At 37.5% G+C, this 19444-nt stretch overlaps 2 long non-coding RNA genes across 2 annotated transcripts in view; one reads left to right on the top strand and one right to left on the bottom strand.

Annotated features, from left to right (window-relative positions):
• The first annotated feature begins 640 nt into the window (after positions 1 to 640).
• LOC110484005 (uncharacterized) lies at positions 641 to 17626 on the top strand. Its single transcript, XR_004148164.2, has 3 exons — positions 641 to 1385; positions 4762 to 4940; positions 16973 to 17626. It is a non-coding gene; the product is annotated as an uncharacterized LOC110484005 (long non-coding RNA).
• The window catches only part of LOC110484004 (uncharacterized), a 57094-nt gene continuing 47451 nt past the window's right edge, over positions 9802 to 19444 (bottom strand). The window contains exon 4 of the long non-coding RNA XR_013339879.1: positions 9802 to 10072. This is a non-coding gene — a long non-coding RNA (uncharacterized LOC110484004). The remainder of the gene's footprint in view (positions 10073 to 19444) is intronic.

Raw genomic sequence — 19444 nt, 5'->3', positions numbered from 1 at the left:
GGGGCAGGCGAGTGGGGGGCAGCCAGTGGGGAAAGAATGAGCGTGTGCGGGTGTGTATGCGCGCTTGTGTGCGGGTGTGTGTGCGCGGGTGTGTGCGGGTACATGTGTGTGCGCCTGTGTGCGTGCGCGCAGCCAGGGGAAGGCAGGAATCCAGCTGCTCTTTCTCCCTCTGCGAACACATGTGGGAAAGCAAGTTCTGTATGCGCGCGTTCTGTATGTGTTTGTGTGTGCATTCCTCGATATATATGGCTCTTTTGAATAAAAACGCGTGCAGACCAGTGTAGCGAAATGTCTCTTTCATCGCGATGATATATTTAAGCGAAAAGCGGTCGGATATGTTGAGGTGGTTCAAAGCAACGGTCACAGCGTGTCTTTGTCATTAGGGGCGGTGAGTGATTGTAGGAGGGAGGGAAGGTTGCCACCTCTTTCCTTGAGGAGTCCAGAGACACAGAGGGGCAGAGCCGCGCCGCATGGAGTCGGCGCTAGGGAGGGAGGGAATGCTCCCTTCTCCGGAGGGCTGCAGGGCTGATCCTCCGGCGCCTCCTCCGGCCCTGGCACCGGCCCCGGCCGCTCTGCCTCGCCAGAACACGAAAACCCTCCCCCGCCGGTGCTGGAGACACTCGGCTTTCTATCTGCAGCATCAGCGAGAAAGCCCAGCTCGGCGCAGGCTCAGTGCTCACCGCCGCAGTCCCGGACGGAGGAGGGGGGTTCGGGAGCGCAGCGTCTTCGCAGCGGGTTAAGTAGGATTAGTACCAAATTCCTATTATATTTGCCAAGCAACTTGAATTTGTCAAAATTCCCCCTCGTTGTTCTGGAGCTCCGTGAGGAGGAAATTTTGATCACAGTGTAAGATCCAGACATGCCAGTACGTAGGAATACCAGCATACTGCATTACACTGGCTTCCTGCACTGGAAATACAACTGCGAACCGCAGGTCCCGCTGTTCCCGTCCCTTTGTGTTTTTAAACGCAGCCAGGAAACTTAATGTATTCGCCAGGGAAGGGGCGGGATGAGAGCTTTTTTAACCTCCCCGCCATAAACTTTAATCGGATTCCAGGCTGTTGCACGGCATGGACGCTCGCCTTCTCTCCTGCGTCTCCTTCCCCGTTGTTTCTACTACGGACTCCTTGCGAGTGCCTCTTTCAAGCGAATGAGTGATTTCTTTCTCTTGCCATGTGCAATTGCTCCCCCTTCCTTTCCTACCCTCGCTGGCCTCTCTTACACACACTATGCCTTTCACACGCGGTCTGCGCCCCCCAGCCCCCCCTCCTTTCTTTCTTTTTTGCAGTGTCTTCACATGCAATCTCTCTCTGAATGTGCAATGTCTTTCCTGCTCGGGAGTGCTGCGTCCTTCACAGTGGATTGGTTCCTCTTTCGGAGCAGAGGTAACGGCCCCCCCTTTGCTATCATCCTCCCTTCCTCCCTCCCCTCCTCCCCTCCTCCCCCAGGGCAGGCGGCCGGCGTGGGAAATGGGCCCGACGTGCGCTGCATGGTGGATGGCCGCGCTGTTCCCGGTCCACGTGCCCCGGCTGCCGGGGGGAGGACGGGGCCGAGCTGGCCGTGCGTCCCCCGCGCCCCCCCGCATCCCACTCGTACGAGACGGGAGACAGTGGAATTAGCCCCGCACTCTCTCTCCGCCTCCCCGGCACCGCAGACTGCCGGTCCCGCGCACCCACAGCTCCCCGGGTGTCGGTAGGAACAAGCCCGGCTGTTCCAGGCGGGGGAGGTTTGTCCCTGCCGGGCAAATCTGTTGCGCAGTGTAGCTCCCCCCTCCCGGCTCTCCCCCCTTCCGATGCACACAGACGCCCACACGCGCTCAGACACGACGCGGCATTTGTCCTCCTGATCTGGTGAGATCAAGTGGGAAGAGGGATCACAAATGTAATCGTCTGTAATAAATAAAATAGCCCGAGATGCTGGTGATATACAGAGGGGAAATAGGAGCTTGTGTCCTTAAAGGGAACATCTGATAAGGCCGCCGAAGTGGCATCTTGCGTGTGGGAAGGAATCCGTCTTGCTGACAATCGCAGCCTGCTGTACGTGGGGAAATCCTAAAGCAGCCTGGGAGTTTCCCCGGCTCTGTGCATCCCCCAAGCTCCCGACGCTCTGCACTGGGGCTTTGTTGTCGTTGTAGTTGCTGATTGGAAAGACAGGGGTCATCGTTTAAATATGCAGATATAATTAATGGCTGGTTTTTCTTCATGTGTCGGCCGAGCCCAGCTTCGGCCGCCGGCAGCCGGACTCGCGTCCGCAGTTGGCGCTTTCAGCCCACGACAATTTGGTTTTCGCAGTTTAGGAATGTCAGTGGGTCTCACTGGAAAATTACTTCTGGGATCTGCAGTGGGAATCAGTCTCTGGTTAAAGAGAGACAGATTATTTACATATCGACACCACTCTATACATTAACAGACACATACTGCATATTAGTATTTTCACTCACTAGCGAAAAGGAAGCTTCAGAAAGGAAAAAAAAATCATATTGCCTTGAAAATCACGTATTCATAATAATACGTGGAAAAGATTAAATACAGTAAACATGACAGAAAATTCAAAAGCAGGGTAAAAACAAGGACAGAACCCCCGCATGAAGCAGTTAAAGCCATTTGACGGAAAGGCGAAACTAACTCAAGAACTCCACCAAGGGACAAGCAGCTGAAATGACACCGCAGCGGCGCGGAGCCCGCGGTGACCTTTCATCTCTCCAAAGTGTCTTGCTGATCTGGTGCAATTCTGTTGTGACCTCCTCACTCCCTTCCCTACCACAAGTGGCCTCTGGCCGCCTCGGAGCTCCCTGAGTTGCTCGCAGTGAATATACTGGGAAGCCGCTGAGTTACAGGCAGTGCTGACACTTGGCCAGTGTCTTTCACAGCTTTGCAAATATGCTTGCTGTGTAATAGCATGTAATAGGCAGCAGTGATTAAATTATTCATTGCAGCAACAGCCTTTCTGATGGATGTTAAAACGTAAGGGTTTAAATAAGAAAACCACAGATTTACTTTTAAGCAGATAAAACCCACATCTGTGCTTATTTAACTGAATGCTAGCTAAGCATGAAACCAGTTACTTTGTTTAAATCCTCTCTCTTTTACTCTCTTTGAGAATTTTGAGCTAGATTATGCACCGTAAAAGTTACTGACAGAGCAGAATTAATCTGTGTTGGATAACAGTGGTTTAATCTCGCATGATTATAATCGTTCATTCTTAAACTCGAAGTCTGTTCAAAGTGAAAGGTTCTTGCATAGGCATGATTACATCAGCATTTCTGAGTTCTCACATTTATGAAGAATGATGAAAATTAATATTTATCCAAAAAGATAGTGATTCTGTTTACTAAGATTTTTGCAGTGTGTGTATATTCTGTACAAATCACAATTATCAACATTGAGATCTTTCTTCCTTTCTTCCTTTCTTCCTTTCTTCCTTTCTTCCTTTCTTCCTTTCTTCCCTTCTTCCCTTCTTCCTTTCTTCCTTTCTCTAGAATTTTTCATGGAAGGCCATTTACAGACTGGGTTTTTTTCCCAGATGTTGACAAAAAATCTAACCACTCATAGTCATACAGAAATGACAGACAGAAAGAAAAATTAGTGAAAGGTTTTTAAAAACTCATGTTAATTTTTATGAGGGGAGGCATATTTTTGTTAAATTTGTTTCATATGCAGCTGCTAACTTTCCTGGATTTGCAGAGATATAAATGAGTGCTGCACCCAGCCCCACTATTTTATAGATTTATTTTTAAATGAAACTGTTGTTCATATTCTCTAAATGCAAAGTAAACTATAGAAAAAATTAAGGTGAGCTTTGACAAATTCCTATAAAAATAGAGGGAAATTATGAGTCATTAGTACATATTCTACATAAAGAGATACAATGAGACATTTAGGAGAGATAATTAAACTGGACTTTATTTAAATGAAATGTATGAGACCCAGGTAGCAGTGCCAAAGAAAGAAAAATATGTTCATTATCACTAAAAATATTAAATGTGAACAGTTGATTTGTATATAGATTAATTAGCAGAGAGTAGCACAGTTACTCTGGGAAATAATTTAGGGATTTTTTTCAATACATAATGTTTCCAAGGTGGCTATCAGTAGTGAGCACACGGAAGGTCTCAAAGTGCTTTGTAAATTATCCCTATGAGATAAAAAGAAGTGCAATGACCTGTTCAGTCACCCAGGTAAACCACTAAGAAAAATTAATCTTTTCAGATTAGGTTCATTAGACCATAGTTTTGCATTTCTTTATGTTATTTTAATATATTCTGGGTTCACATCAAGATTTGTCTTTAAATATGTGGCAATAATTTCTGCTCTATTTGGTGGATTGCTGGAAAGTCAAAGAACTTTCTGAAGCCTTTAAAACAGGTTTGTATTCCAGACAACTACACATACAAAGAAAACCTTGTGTCATGAAATTTGATGAGTAACAGTAAAGTATACTGAACTGTTATAGATATATTGAAATACAGATGTTTTTAAACTTGTGCTATCACTTTCTTCTGTCAGATATCTTTATATAAACTGAGTACACAGACTTTGTAAAATCATTTTGCTCAATGTACTCTTAAGGACTTCTTGACCAAATATGATTTTTCAGTTCTATATTTTTTTTTTACTATTTTGTTTAGGATGCTACCAATATTTTTTTCTGTGAATTAAAGTTCTCTTTCATTTTTGAATGAAAATCACAAAAGTATAAAATCTTTTGTCTAATGTTCTTAGTGCATCCTGTGCAGCTTTAATTCTTTTTAATATAATGCAGGAGATCATAGAAGATCTGTCATGTCAGTACAATCATGACTTCGTGATGCTCCCTGTTGAGCAGAAGATAAAATACTCAAGCAAGATGGTAACTCTGAGAAGTTCTGAAGAAGAACCTTTGATATTGTAATTCAAGCATTGTTATTGATAACTGAATGCTGTGCAGCTCTATTCCTTTCTGTAAGTTAATGTCAATATATCTTATTGACCACATCTAAAATGAAATTTATAAATCTACACATATACTCACTTAGTCGGGAGCTTTAATGTTTCTGTCTGCTTTTTCAAAACAATTACTGCTCTCCAATAGAAAAAAAGAAGAGCAATAGTTGTATAGAACACAGTTGTTCTATATTAAGGGAATAAATATGGTGGAAAGGAAAATAATTTAGAATGGGATCAAGCTGTTGATTGCTTATTGGACAGGTTATTTGGCTTTGTTCTGCAATGTTTAAAACAACTTTACTGGGTATTTTATAATGTTAGGCTTGTCATTTCTTTTCATATGAAAAGTGCATCATTAGAATCCTTAGAGGTCATGTTGCTACAAGCTTTATTCAGCTCTACAGTGGAGAAGCAGACAAAGTTTCCCCTTAATTCATTTTTTGACCCTGTCAGAGACATGACAATTCACTGAAAAAAAGTAAGGGCTGTTAACCTGCTACCATCAACTGTTAATGGCGAGCAAGAGGAAGTATGAAGAAGTGGAATTCTTTGCACCTTTCCCTAAAGATATTAAAACATAAATTTATATATCCATGCCTATATTGCACAGGTCTGGTGAACAGCTTTGGTATTTAGCCAAAACAGCAATTAGAAGCTGAGGAAGGCCCTGGTTCTATCACCCTAAAAAAGGATCATTTTAGAACCAATAGAAGTAGCCAAATATATTTAGGCTTTTAAGCACTGGTACACACCTGATCAGCTGTGTTTCTAACTGTTTTGCTCTGCTCTCTGAACTGTCCAAAATAAGAATGAAGGGGTTGTAACCACCCTTCCTGTGAGGAAGATTACACAGCCTGACATCAAAATCATCTGATCTTCTGTTATCTCACTTGCAGGTTTTGCTGTGCAGAGGTAGTCATACTTTTATATCTGCTTTAGCTGTTTTGCAAAGTTTCTTGGTGATCATTCTTTGCATAATTACATTTTTAGTGTCCTTTATAAGAATAATAAGTACTGTACAGAGTGGGTTTTTTTGACCTACAATATATCTAGAGGAACAGAGGTTCTGATAAGTTTCTACGTTTTTCATCTTCTGATAGAAACCTGATATGTCTTCTAGTTCATTCATTCTGTGAGATGATTAAAAGTTGCTCTTCAACAAACTAAACCTCATCCAGTGCTCAGCAGGAAATAACTGCAATCTAAGCACATTAAAGAACAGACAGGGCAAGCCAAAGTTTACCTCTTTCTTTCCCTCTTAAGATCATGGGGAAAAGAGAAAAGCAGACGAATATTGTGATAAAACTGTAGCCTTCAGCAGCTGGCTCTGTGTAAGGATATAGAACCTAATCCAAAGCACACAGAAGTCAATGGAAGCACTTTGACTAAATAAGTTGTGTATTAGGCACCTAGTGAGTGAATGATGTTTAAAGCATTCACGTAGATCTTAAGCAGATGAGTGAAGAAGAAAATTATGTGCAGTTGAATCAAAATAAATGCCATTAAAACACTGACCCCAGAGATTATCTTTATGACTCAGAATAAATTGTCATTCTTGGGTACCGAGTCCTATCCTCCATTAGTACAAGAAGTCATGTTGCATGAAAAGCATATCTTTAAAATATGTGTTTGTGTATATATGTGAAATTCTAATGTTGCTACTAATCTTAAAGTATTATAAACATCTGCAGGCTCTTTTTACCCATTCATATGTTTACAGAGTGAATTTCTCTCATCTTAGGGTTGGGTTTTTTCCTGCAAAATAATACAGGATTTTTCAATTTCCTTTCGTGAGCTAAGTTCTGCATTCCTGACATTGTGCTGATGAACTTCCCCTTCACCTCCCTCCACTCCATTTCTAATGATGTTTTCAGAGAATCCTTTTTTAATATGAAGGACACAAATGGCTTATTATTTTAATCAGGAAGATGTAGTTTCATGTGGTAATACTAAACATCTCTTTATTTGATATTTTTATTTATTATGTTTAATTGTCTGTATTAGCTACATTGTGTTTTGATGACTAGTAATCCTCCTTTAGTAGATTGGCTGCATCTTTCTTTTCTCTGTCATTTTCAGCTGATAAACTCACAGTTTATAGCTGAAAATCTAGTGACATTGCTCTTTGCACTATTAAATGTAATCTCATTTCTGTTACAGAAGTCATCAAGTCATCTGATTCTTCTTGTTTGTTTTTATCGTTTTGATTGTTCTCAGACTTGTTTTACCAGCAAATTTCAGCAGCATGCTCTGAGCTTTTATGACCTAGTTTTTAACTTAAATATCAGGAAGCTCTATGGCAAGACAACCCATAAAGAACCCCTTAGAAGTTTCCATCTAATAATGGAAACACCTACACATAATCTATTGTCCTCTGATTAGTCAATTCTTTATCTTCTTCTCTGTCTTAAATAATTATATTCATATCAGATTTTGTCAAAAACTATTTTGAAGTCCAGATATGTGAGATTTCTTGCCTTGAATAGAAGATAAATTATTAAAGATATTGATATATCTGATAGATACAGATATTGATATGGTAGTATCTTCTCTGGGATATGTTTGGATATTAAGTTTGCTTTTTACTTCTGTTCTCTGTACCTCTGTACTTCTTTTATCGAGAATAGTGTGGCTGGCAGACCAGGGAAGTGACTGTCCCTCTGCTCTTGTCACTGATGATGCCACACCTTGGGTACTGTGTCCATTTCTGGGACCTTCAGTACACGAAAGACATTGAAGGGCTGGAGCATTTCTGGAGAAATGGAGCTGGGGCAAGGTCTAGAGGGTAAGTCCTATGAGGAGTGGCTGAAAGAGAGCGCAGGACTGGGGTTGTTCAGCCTGCAGAAACGGAGGCTCAGGAAGACCTTACTGCTCCCTACAACTGCCTGGAGGAAGGTTTCAGCTGGGTGGGGTTCAGCCTCTTCTCCCAGGCAGCCAGCAACAGGACAAGAGGACATAGAGTCAAGCTGTGCCAGTAGAGGTTCAGACTGGACATCAAAAATGTTAAATTCTGGAATGCGCTGCCCAGGAACCTGGTGGTGTCACACTTCATGGAAGTGTTCAAGAAATGGCTGCATGTGACCTTTAGAACCATGGTCTAGTTGACAACGTGGTGATCAGTCAAAGGTTGAACTTGATTATCTCAGAGGTTTTTTCCAACCTAAACGATTCTGTGATTTGGTTCAATTAATCATTCTTCGCTTCAAAAATTATTCTGAAACTTCACATTCTAAGCCCATCAAAAAATCTTATTGAAACATTGTTTATTTCTTCTCTTCTCTTTCCCTTTTTAAACTGATATCCTTACTAAAAATTCTTGTTCTAGTCTCTTCAGATATATGCATTACTTTCTTCAGAATTCTGCAGTGAAGGTTATCTGGACTATTGGCTTAGAATATTTTGTAGTCTTTGAATTAATATCATTTCAGATGTGATAATTTTTCTTCTATGACATTGCTTTCATTGATCACTTTGCTCACTTCAGCATCACAATCCTTGTTGGGACCTGAAACAATGTACACAATTTATTTGAATATCTCTAGGTAAATAATTATAATTTTACTTATCTTCATGTTTATTGCACATTCTGCAAAAGTGGAGCCAATGCTTTTTTAGTAATTTTTGAATAAGAGCTAAAGGTTTACATTTGGCACTTTATCAAAGAATACATAGTGTAAAACTGTGAACACATCTTCCTATTTTGCCACTGTATGGGTTTTTTTCTGTCTTGTTTATGTATTACCTATATATCATCTACATTATCTTCTGAAAATTCATTATTTTGAATGTCTGAATGCTTCATATTAGAAGAAAGGCAATGAAAGGGAGGATAAGTAGATCATTCCAGAATAAAAGAAGCCATACCTGACCAGAAGGAACTTTGCATGTTCAAAGAACTGAATAATACACAGCTAGATAAACAGAAAAAGAAAAAGAAAAAAAAAAAAAAAAAGTTAAAAGACTGAAAACATGGGTTTGGCACATACAAGACCAGAGATATCCAGAATGTCAATAACCAATCCAAATGGCAAGTGATACTACCAGTTGCCAGGTGTTATCAAGTGAATAGAGAGAAAGTGTATATTTATATATATATATAAAGTCCTTGATGAACAACATTCTATGAAGAGTCTTGTATCCAATACCTCAGAGAAGTTTGGAGAGATAGATTAGTATTAAAAGATTAGAAATAGAATAATAGAGAAGTGAAGATAGGAAGTGTTTAGGTTTGTTTTAAATTTTGTGAACAAATACAATTAAAAATTTATAAAGGAGAAATGAGAAAAAACAGATTTCAAAAAGGTGATGGAGTTCCAATTTTAATGCATCAACACAACTACTTCTTAAGTTACAAGAACTTTATTTATTAACTTTTGTTTTTCTTTTAAAATAATTTTAGCATTTTTGTACTTAATGTTTTGTTTTTTTTTTCCAAGGGGCACTGCATGACTCATAGTGTAAGGAAGATATATTTAATTTACTACAGTTTAAAAAAGTTGATGAACACAAAGTATTGATAAGAAAACTTTCTCAGATATTTAGTTTTCATCTTGTGTCATTCTTGGAAGAAGTTATTAACTTAACTTGCTATTATTATTCTTCTGAAAGTTATAAGTAAGAATGATAACTATTATGACTTCATGACACTTCAAATAATATATCTTCTTTTTTGCTTACTTATTACTTTACTGAGTTTTAGCATATAACTTCTTTACAAGTCCACATCTATATTTAAATTTTTGAAAAAAGTCAGACTGATTCAATGATATCTGATAATGAAGGCAATCTTATTTAAATTTTTTCAGTATTTTTATACATTTCACTATGAACTTGAGCTTTTAAGAAGCTAGCTTTTGGGAGTTTTTTGTCTGAATATAAAAATCTATCCATCCAAATTTGTTGAAATTGCAATGCACTAAAAGACTACATTTACATAAGAGTGGTAAGGACTTGACATTTTTAGAGAATAAGTTCCTCAAATATTTTATTCACATTTTATGCAGCCCAACATGTGCTTAATTAATATTCTATTGACAGTTTCATCTCTTTGTCCAGAAACTACAATACTCTTGTATTATGTGGCCTCTTCTGGGACATAACAATGGTAGCAGGAAGCTTCCATGTTTGAACACGGATGAAAATTAGATCTGAAAGACAGAAAGAAAAAGATAAAGAAATGCTATTGACTGTTCCAGGTATCAGTGATGTCAAAAAACAGCTGTGAAATTTGCTATAAAATTATCCCATTCATTCTCTCTCTAAGGAATTGTAACATTGTATATATTTATTTCAAATTGCAAAGATTTTTGCTAATGACCAACCATGACCATAAGTATCAATAAGAAAATGTATAACTTAACTTTTGCTCTTTTTCAGGGCTTGTTTTATTTCAGTTTTGGCTGGGAAATAACATAGCAAAAAAAATCAAGAGCAATATTAATATTGCCAGATATTAATACTGTAGTCGATATAGCCCTCAGAAGTCAGAAAATGTCAGAATACTTTCAGCATACCCTTACTTCAGTGATTACAATCTAAGGACATGTTCATGTATTCTTTCTGCACTGAATTTCAATTTCAAAATAAAATAAAATAAAATTAGGAAAAAAGAAAAGGGAGGGAGGGAGGGAGGGAGGGAGGGAGGGAGGGAGGAAGGAAGGAAGGAAGGAAGGAAGGAAGGAAGGAAGGAAGGAAGGAAGGAAGGAAGGAAGGAAATGAGAGAGAGAGAGAAAGAAAGAGAGAGAAAGAAAGAGAGAAAGAGCAAATGAAGAAATTAAAATAAATAAAGAAAACAATTGAATACAATAATATCTTTTTAATTTAATTAGGCAGAGGAAATATATTAGGTTGGACATACTAAGAAATTTTTTCTTCATGTTTGGTATTTGTCTCATGGCCTTATTACCCACTGTTAGAACAGAATCCAGCACACAGAATTTTTAACTCTCAGTGACATAAAGTATGTCTGGAAACGTTCACTCTTCAGTGAAACAGTCTCACGATTTCAGGTAAGAACTCAGATATGGTGAAATCACAATCAAAATGTTTTGTTTTGTGATATCATGGGGGAATTCTCTCTATAAGTGGATGTCAGTCTCCAGCTTCAAAACAAAACATTTGAACACTATAAAATCCTGGGTTTTGCCTTGATTTAACATCAGAGAAGGTCAGTTGTGTACAAGGCAGCAAGCAGGGATCTTGAGGAGAAGAATATGGCTCAAATGAAAGACTATGTCAGACTTCATGAGTACCAGTACTTGTACAGGAACTATGATTACACCTAAAGCTTAATGTCATAATTTTCTAGCTATGAAATGAACAGTTAATTTTTGACCGTAATAATATCCTTTTAACATATTTTTGTGGCATATAGTAATTTCTATTGCAGACAGAGGACAGCACAGATCCCTATCTCTACAAAAGGAAATGTACTTAAGTATGCAACACTTTGGAGAAGAAGGAACTGGGGTGGGGGGAAAAACTCTTGAATAAGCATAAGTGGGAGATGCACAGATGGTAGAAGCTCCCAAATGTTCTACGATTCTCTCTGGGCATCTTTTGCTATATAAGTGTGATAACATTTGTTAGAAGGCATGATTAAGGCTTTGTAGGCTTCACAGATGGAATGTAATTTAGTGGAAAGACTTGAAAGAAAGAAGATTCAGACATGAAATGTATTCCATGAAAGGAAGGGGTCAGGTCAGAGAGGCAACACAGATACAATAACTAAATATTGTTCTGTAAACTTTTCTGTGAAAGAAAAGACAGGAATAAGTTCCCTTCACCCAGGGATATCTGTGGTTTTCTCAAAGGAATATATAACATAAAACATATTAGCAGTTCAGAAAACTAATTTAAAGTCATATATTTGATTAAATAGTGTATTAGGTTACAGCAAAAATACCACCCTTTCAAATTCCAGCAAGCCTCATGTCCACTATGCTGTATAATCTGGTAGGAAAGAAAGCACCTTGATGAAATAGGTCAGTAAACTTCAGAATGGAAAGAAACTATTTTTCTTGACTTCCACTTGAGGGAAATGGAAGAAAGTCATACCATAAAAATTGGTTTACCTTGACCCTATTTCAGAGATTCCTGCATAACATATATACATATGCTTGTATGTGTATATTTGAATATATTTCTACATATATATATATATGGTCACTTGATTATAACAAGAAAATATTTAACAAATAGCTGCTGCTGTAAAATTTCACAGAATGCAAGAATTGCCAATAGGACATCAGAATTGTTTATCAATAATACCTAGAATATGGTCAATTTTATTAGATTTATCAATAGAAAGACTTGGAGTAAATAATTTATGTTGATTTTTTTCCCCCTTTTATGTGTACTTCAAAAGCAGGAATAGATTTTAGAAAATACTTTTGTTTTTAATAAAAAAGGATTAGATGACAACTAAATGAGTGTAGAAGAATGCAAACATCATTCATGGAATTTTAAGGTCTGAGATGGAGAACAGCCCATGTAGCAATGTTTTCTCACTATACATGTGCCCTCATCATAACAATTCAAGGCTCCTGTCACTTTGACTTGCTAATTCAAAAAAATAAAAAGAACTCTGGGCCAAAGTGAAATGCCCAGTCATGAAATGCTGTTTTAAAAATCATATTTTGCTGTCTATAAAGGGTAAAGAAAACTTCTAAATATTCAGTTTGTGCCTTATAATTACAACAGAAATATTTCTTTTAGTGAATCTTTATTAAATCTGGTTGTAAATTGGGCAGGGACAAAAATATTCCCATCCTTTGGCTGGTTTTTTTTTTTTTTTTTTTTTTGACCTTGAGATATAATTTTGAAGAATAGAACATACCTTTCTAAAACTGAGGTCATATTTCCATTTTAAAGAGAAATGTCCGAGAGCCAAACTCTGATATTTGATGTACAACTGTATGGTCAAAATCTCACTTGCTGGTAGCCTGTTCTTGATAAGGTGTTTAGTTTTACTGGGTGGCTTTCTTCAGTATTTTGTTTCCCAGAGCTGTCTCTCCTTCATAAAAATATTTATGTGCCAATTTAAGGCATTCTAAAGTCAATCAGTTGCAAATGTAAGCTTGTATTATGGGACTTTCCTCTACTTCAGTGTGGTTAATGACTATGTTCCCATGACTTTTAAAAGGACTGGTGCCTCAGCACATTTTCAAAATTATGCCATTTGAAGACATTTCCATTTATAATGCAGCTTAAATCTCATTTCCCTCAATATGTGCCCTCACTTAGTCTATTTTAAGGCTTCTCTGGAAAAAAAATTATATCTCAGCTGCTGTTCCTGCTCTTAATGCCTTCCTAGTCTCAGTAAGAGCAGAAACCAACTGATGCCTCTTTCTGATACTCATACAGAGACAATGTGCAGACACTGCACTATCCTCCATTCCTGTCCTACCATTTCATATGATCTACACACACAGCTGCTGCTTTGTGTGTCTGCTAAAGCCTCATGCCTCTCTGTAGTCTCTATGACTTCACAGTTTCCCTGTAGGAACTTAGAGTGAGACTGGTAAAGACTACCTTAATTGCAAGATACTGCAGATCCTAATTGGGGAAAAAAAGCATCACCTGAAATGGTAGTACAGACACAGTCCTGGATTAGTGGAAGAAGGAAAAATAGAAAGGATTATAAAGAAGGGGAGAAAAGAGGTGGAAGTTGTTCTTTTTGATTGTATCCTTAACTTGCTGAGTCAGCAGGAGCCAAGAGCTCTGCAGGGGCACACTTAGCCTTCACGTTTCTCCATAGAAACCCCATCTGGCCAACTAAATTGAGCAATTGAGAAGCCATGCAGGAAGCTGTATCCAGCTATTCTCATCCAGTGTGAAGGTTACTGTGTTGTGGAGGCAGTGGTAGGATAAATAAGGAAAACATTGCAAGACTATGCCTCTCACATACAGGAATGAAAAGCATCAAATATGGATCAAATTTGGGCTGTTCACTGCTGTAGTTGTTAGACAAATAAAGAATTAGACATTGCAAAGAAATGTAGCTTCTATTTTAGGAAGAACCATCATTAAGCAAATTTTTTAAAGAAAAATTTTCCTGAGGAAAAATAATGAAACAAATTCAATAACTATATTTTACTATAGAATTTGTGCTTGAATTTCAAAATCAAAAGCTTTTACTTGTATCTTTCTATCAGGCTATCTGAAAGAAATTTCATGGAGCCCTACTTGGCCTATGCAAGGACATCTAAATTCAGCTTTCATTTAAAAGCCTTAGAAAAATTAAATGCCTTCTTTAGGCCTGTTAACTTCTAATATTCATTCAGATGCAGGTACTTAATGAGATATAAGCCAGAGACAAATACTATCATTGCATAAAAGAATCCAGTAAGTTATATGGAGAATGCTCCAGAAGAATGCATCAGCCACTGGTTAATGTGCTGTAAAACAGTAATTGCACCTCAGCCCAACAGATCAGTGTTTCCCAAAGAGCAGGGTTGCTCTCTCTGGAGAGATGTGCCAGTATTAAAGGTAAAGCACAGAACAGAGTACAGTCCAATAAATGTATTAACTTAGGCTGTGTGCCCAGAGTGGCATTGCCAGCAGTAGCAAACTGAAGGAAAGATGGTCAAGTGCAGCAGTGTGAAAAAAAAAGAAATGGTGGAGAAGAAGACAACACAGTATCCAGGAAAGCCCGGTACCAGTGATTTTTCTCTCTGCTCACAGTAAAATAGGTTAAATGAGCCAACATCCCTTGCCACATAACTCATTTTCTGATGCTAGTTGTAGCTTGGTGTTGGCACATTGTGTTATCCAGAAGACCTGAGCTACACTTAGGTGACTTGGTAGTGCATTATTGGTGAGGTCTTCACATGGTGTAAGCAGTTTACAGTATTCAGCTTGCAGTACAGAATGAGTGATCACTCAGATTCAAAATTACCAGTCCTCTGTGTTTTATGTGAAGTACTTGAGTTTCAGGAAGAGAATTTAAATTTTAATTTCAGATTAATTTTTTCTTTCACTGATTAAACCTAATTTTCTATAAGCCTTGCAAAGCTTTGACAACTGGGCGTGAAGAAGTTTCCCAGGAGCAAATTAGTTGTTTATAAGAACACTTACCACCCCATGAGTTTTCTAAATCATCGGTTCCCAGCCAATAAGTCTGGAGATAGGTGTCACATCACCAGTGAAGCAGAGAGCAGAACAGAAACTAATAAACTTCCCTCAAGAATAACACAATATACTTCATTCTATTAATGAACAGTTGAAGTTAGATATCAACTTTTTCAACTATCTTACATCCATTAAACTGGTACTTGGGGCATATTTCTACTATCCTCAGTTAATTTTAAATTTTTAAAAAGATTTACATAAAACTTTTTTTTTTTTTTCAGAAAGGCTAAAGAAATGGACTATTAATGAAATCCTTCTTAGTGATGTAGAAGTACCAATGAATTTTAAGTCAAGATACAGTGAGTACTGAAGAAAATATTACAGAAGCTGACTTGTTGCTAAAACCAAGCAGCAAAAGTAAATTTATTAGGCTTCTTCTAGAAATTGTGCTCTCTTATAAATAAGATTTTAATACAAAAAGTAATTCTCTGCAAAAATCAAATATTAAAGATATATGTTTAAAAAAATACCCTCCCCCCATGGCTGCAGTAATAATCGTACCATATTTCTGTCCAGAATTGGCAACAAATACAAATGTAGACATATTCATTCTGTATGTTTTGCAAAAACTATCTCCCAAACAACGTTATTAATCCACCAGAATTGCCATCCTTAAAGTATTGAATTTGAATACTCATGGCTGCTTTATCTTTTTCCAATGCAGTAACTGTGAGACACTATTCATGTTTGAAACAGGGTTTCAATCCAGTGTACCTTTAGGTTACCTTCTCAAGTCTTCAGGACATGTCAGAATGGATTTTAACGGCCATAATTAGGTTTTCTGTTGCTGCCTTCTGCCAGTTTAACACAGTGCTCTTTTATTGCAGAGATAGCTTCCTACAATCACATCTGTATCATTTCCTCACAAAATTTTCGGTGGCAAGATGGGATCAATCACATGACCTTTGAGTCCTAACCACAGAACAGAACCTTTTCTTTCCATGGCATTAAGAGTTTGCATGCTGTTCTGATGAGTCCTGGAGGGCTTCCTAGAGAAAACTAAGGCAGACTGACTTTTTTCCAAGCTTCAATTCCTCTTGCTCAACAAAGAAGAGTGGGAACAAGCTTGTTCTTCTGTAGACTTCAATTCTATTTCTAATTCATCAACAGATGGCAGTAGAAAACTCCCTCCTTTTCCATCATAAGACCAAAGGCCTTACAAGTGACCCTAATAATGTCAAAGGAAGAAAGAACATCCAAATCATTGCTGTATAAGTCTTATATATATATATATATAATGCTCTCTAATCTTTTCAGGGTAGTGTTAAATTCTTTTGAGGATTAATTTTATTCTGAGCCTGAATGACCAGAAGCAGCTACTGCTTTGGGAATGACTGTCTTTCCTGTTACCTTCTGTTTTTAAAGAATTCTTTTATAGATGGACTTTATTTTTCTAGTTGTGAAAGAATAGATTGAATATAGATTAGAGCAAATCTATACTTTCCCCACAGATAGATTTCTGTGATAAGAAATCTGTTCTCCTATCTCAGTAAAGGCTTTTTCAAACATTATCATTGCAGTGACAGAACAAGTAATTTAATCATTAAGTTTTTGAGACATGCCTTACTAGATTTTGTCATTTCATTAATTCCTCCCCCTTCAAATCAAGTAGATGGCATAATAAACTTAGTGAATTCTTTATATAGATTGAAACACTAGGATGCATGGCATATAGAATACTTTCTTATTTCTTTTTTTAAAAGATGCTGATGTCTTGGCATTGCCAATCAAGGAAAAAGGATTACCATAAAAATTTCTTACAGGCATGCTTTTCTGTAATGTATAATAGTGGGTGTCTGCTATAGGAAAACTCATTATGTAATTCTCTTTTAGCTTCAAGGCACATGAATAAGGCCTAGAGTTCCTGATTTCTATTCCCAACTCTTTCACTAACTTATCTTAATAATCCTTTGCAGTTCACAATTTTCCAGCATGCTTCTTTGGTGAAAGAAAATCATTTCAAAGGAAGGAAGGAAGGAAGAAAGGAAGAAAAAATGGCTCTTTCAAGCATTGCTGGAAGAAGTGGCTTAATGTTCTAAACATAATGGAAATGTCTGAATTTGCTGAGCCAATGATTTAAATTGAGGTATGTTTGAGTGAAACCTTATTTGAGATGTGAGCACTGATTTCCCCCCAATTTAGAGTGGATCTTTTTAGAAGAAATTTTAAACACTCCCTCTGTGTTGGCTGTGTGAGGGTGCTGCTGAGTCCTAATGCAGTTGGCAATGTGTATGTCCTAGAAGCAGTGCAGAGCATTCTGCCTCTGCACACTTCTGTAGAAATGCTGGGGGAAAGCCAGCATTGTATCAAAGCCATGAAGACTAAAACTTCATTTTTAAAGCATTTTTACTTTTTGCATCCTCACCATTAATATTTGGGGTTTTTTTTCCCCTTTTTTCCCCCACCCTCCTCTAAGGAAACAGAAAACCTGCCACAGTAGAATAGATTTCAGTCCTGTTATCAGAAAAAGTTATTGATTTGTACTCCTCCCCTCATCTGTTTTTGCTATCTAAGTATTGTAAAGTTTTCCTATAACTAAGGAAAGGAGATAAATAATGTGGTAAGTATTCAAATTATTTTAAACACATTTTGGCCATATTTTAGTTTTATAACTAGTTTCAGGTTGTTGTCATTTTAATATGAAAAAATGTTGAACAAAAATGAAAGTAACACTAATTCACTGATTTAAATAGTGTTGGTGAGCATGATACTATCATATTCCTATGAAAAATACAACCTGTATTATAAAAATGAGGTTTTAGTTCAGGTATGTCTATTTGAGTGAGGACATTGGTAACAAGTTTGTTATGTGTTAGCTAAAAGTAAATATAAAACAATAATAAAAATATAATTTAAGAGATAAGTACTCATACATAGAAATATTGCATATACATTGCAGAATCTTCTTTTAGTCTTATCATGATGTCTTTAACATAGTGTCATATACCTTTATTTCCAGTGGACCTTGGATATTAAAGAAATTCTGATTTTTTAAAGAAATTCATTCAATGAATATACTGTGTATTGAGAATCCACAGTCTGTGTCCTCCAGCTTCCTATGCTGTGAATGGGAAAACAAGTTAGAGAATGAAAAACTCACCATGCACTCAATAGGGTTTTCTTTTGGTAGTGTTAGTATTTGGAAGATAGTAGCTTCCTTTGTAAATAACTTTGAGATACATTTAAAAAAAATTATACAATATTATATGTATGACACTGGCAGTGTGAAGTTTTTATGTTCTGAACTGAGAAAAAATAAACGATCCACCAACAAGTGCATCTGCACTGGGAGCATGTTCTGGATGAATATTGAACTTCTACACTTTCAAATTTGCATATTAGTTTTGAGGAACTACCACAAAATGTTTGTGCACAGCATGGAGCAGGCCAGAATGCAACAAGCCCTCTGTCTTCTTCTGTGAACCCTGCTGTATTGCTTCAGGCACAGGAGTGGATATTCTAAACATGAACTCATTCAGTGCAATAGAACAGCTAGTTAGGGTTTATGGTCTGGACAAAGTACCTCCCTAATGGTAGCTGTATTGTTTCTGGTATGACTGGGGATCCACATTACTCTCAGTGACCATCCATCCCCAAAGGTCTTAGGGTGCCTGAGGAAGGCTAAGACCCTGTTTGTTCTACAAGGGGAAATTTTATAAAATTGTACCAATGTGTGTATTATATGACAGGCAGTATGATATGAGAACTCTTGAGCAACAAAGAGTTGCAACTGGCCTTGCAGTGGAGGGCTCTGTGTGTGCCATGCAGGTATGTGTGTGACTGTGGTGGTGCAGATGTGCAGACAGACATGTTGCAGTCTTATTCATACTGCCTATAGGTTTACTTTGGAGTAAATTATCCCCACCTGAAGTTTCCCTGAGAGAAAATTATCTGTGACAGTTCAAAAGAGAGCCCAGGAGCAAGCTGACATACAAGCAGTGTGAACTGTCAATGAACTGCAGAGTGCAGTGAAATGGAGTGCTAAGTTGTTTGACAGCATGCAAAGGTGACTTAGATCAATGTAACTTGTCAACTATATCTGTATGGCAGTGATGTCCCTGAAACACCATCCTCATATCTTGAGTTAACGCTGCAAAGATTCCTGCACAAAGACATGCGTACTGTAACTAGTCATTTTTTTGTGTGCCTTCTTATTTCTGGAGATATTTTGGTGTCAATGTCTTTCATGTCTCATGTATTTACTCAGCTCTTTATACTCCAAATACTTTTCTTTTCAATTTTAAATACAACTCTGATATAACACAGAAAAATAAAATGTCAATTTACTTCTATTGTGAATTACTATTTCCAGAAGGCAGCCTTATTTTCAAAGACCACGCTTTCTGTGTAAAATAAATTTCAAAGTGACTATTTCCATTATCTTTATT

Source organism: Lonchura striata, chromosome 4 (assembly GCF_046129695.1).
Source record: "Lonchura striata isolate bLonStr1 chromosome 4, bLonStr1.mat, whole genome shotgun sequence".
Taxonomy (NCBI): domain Eukaryota; kingdom Metazoa; phylum Chordata; class Aves; order Passeriformes; family Estrildidae; genus Lonchura; species Lonchura striata.
The sequence above is the reverse complement of the archived record's forward strand: the minus strand, read 5'-3'. Positions and strand labels throughout refer to the sequence as shown.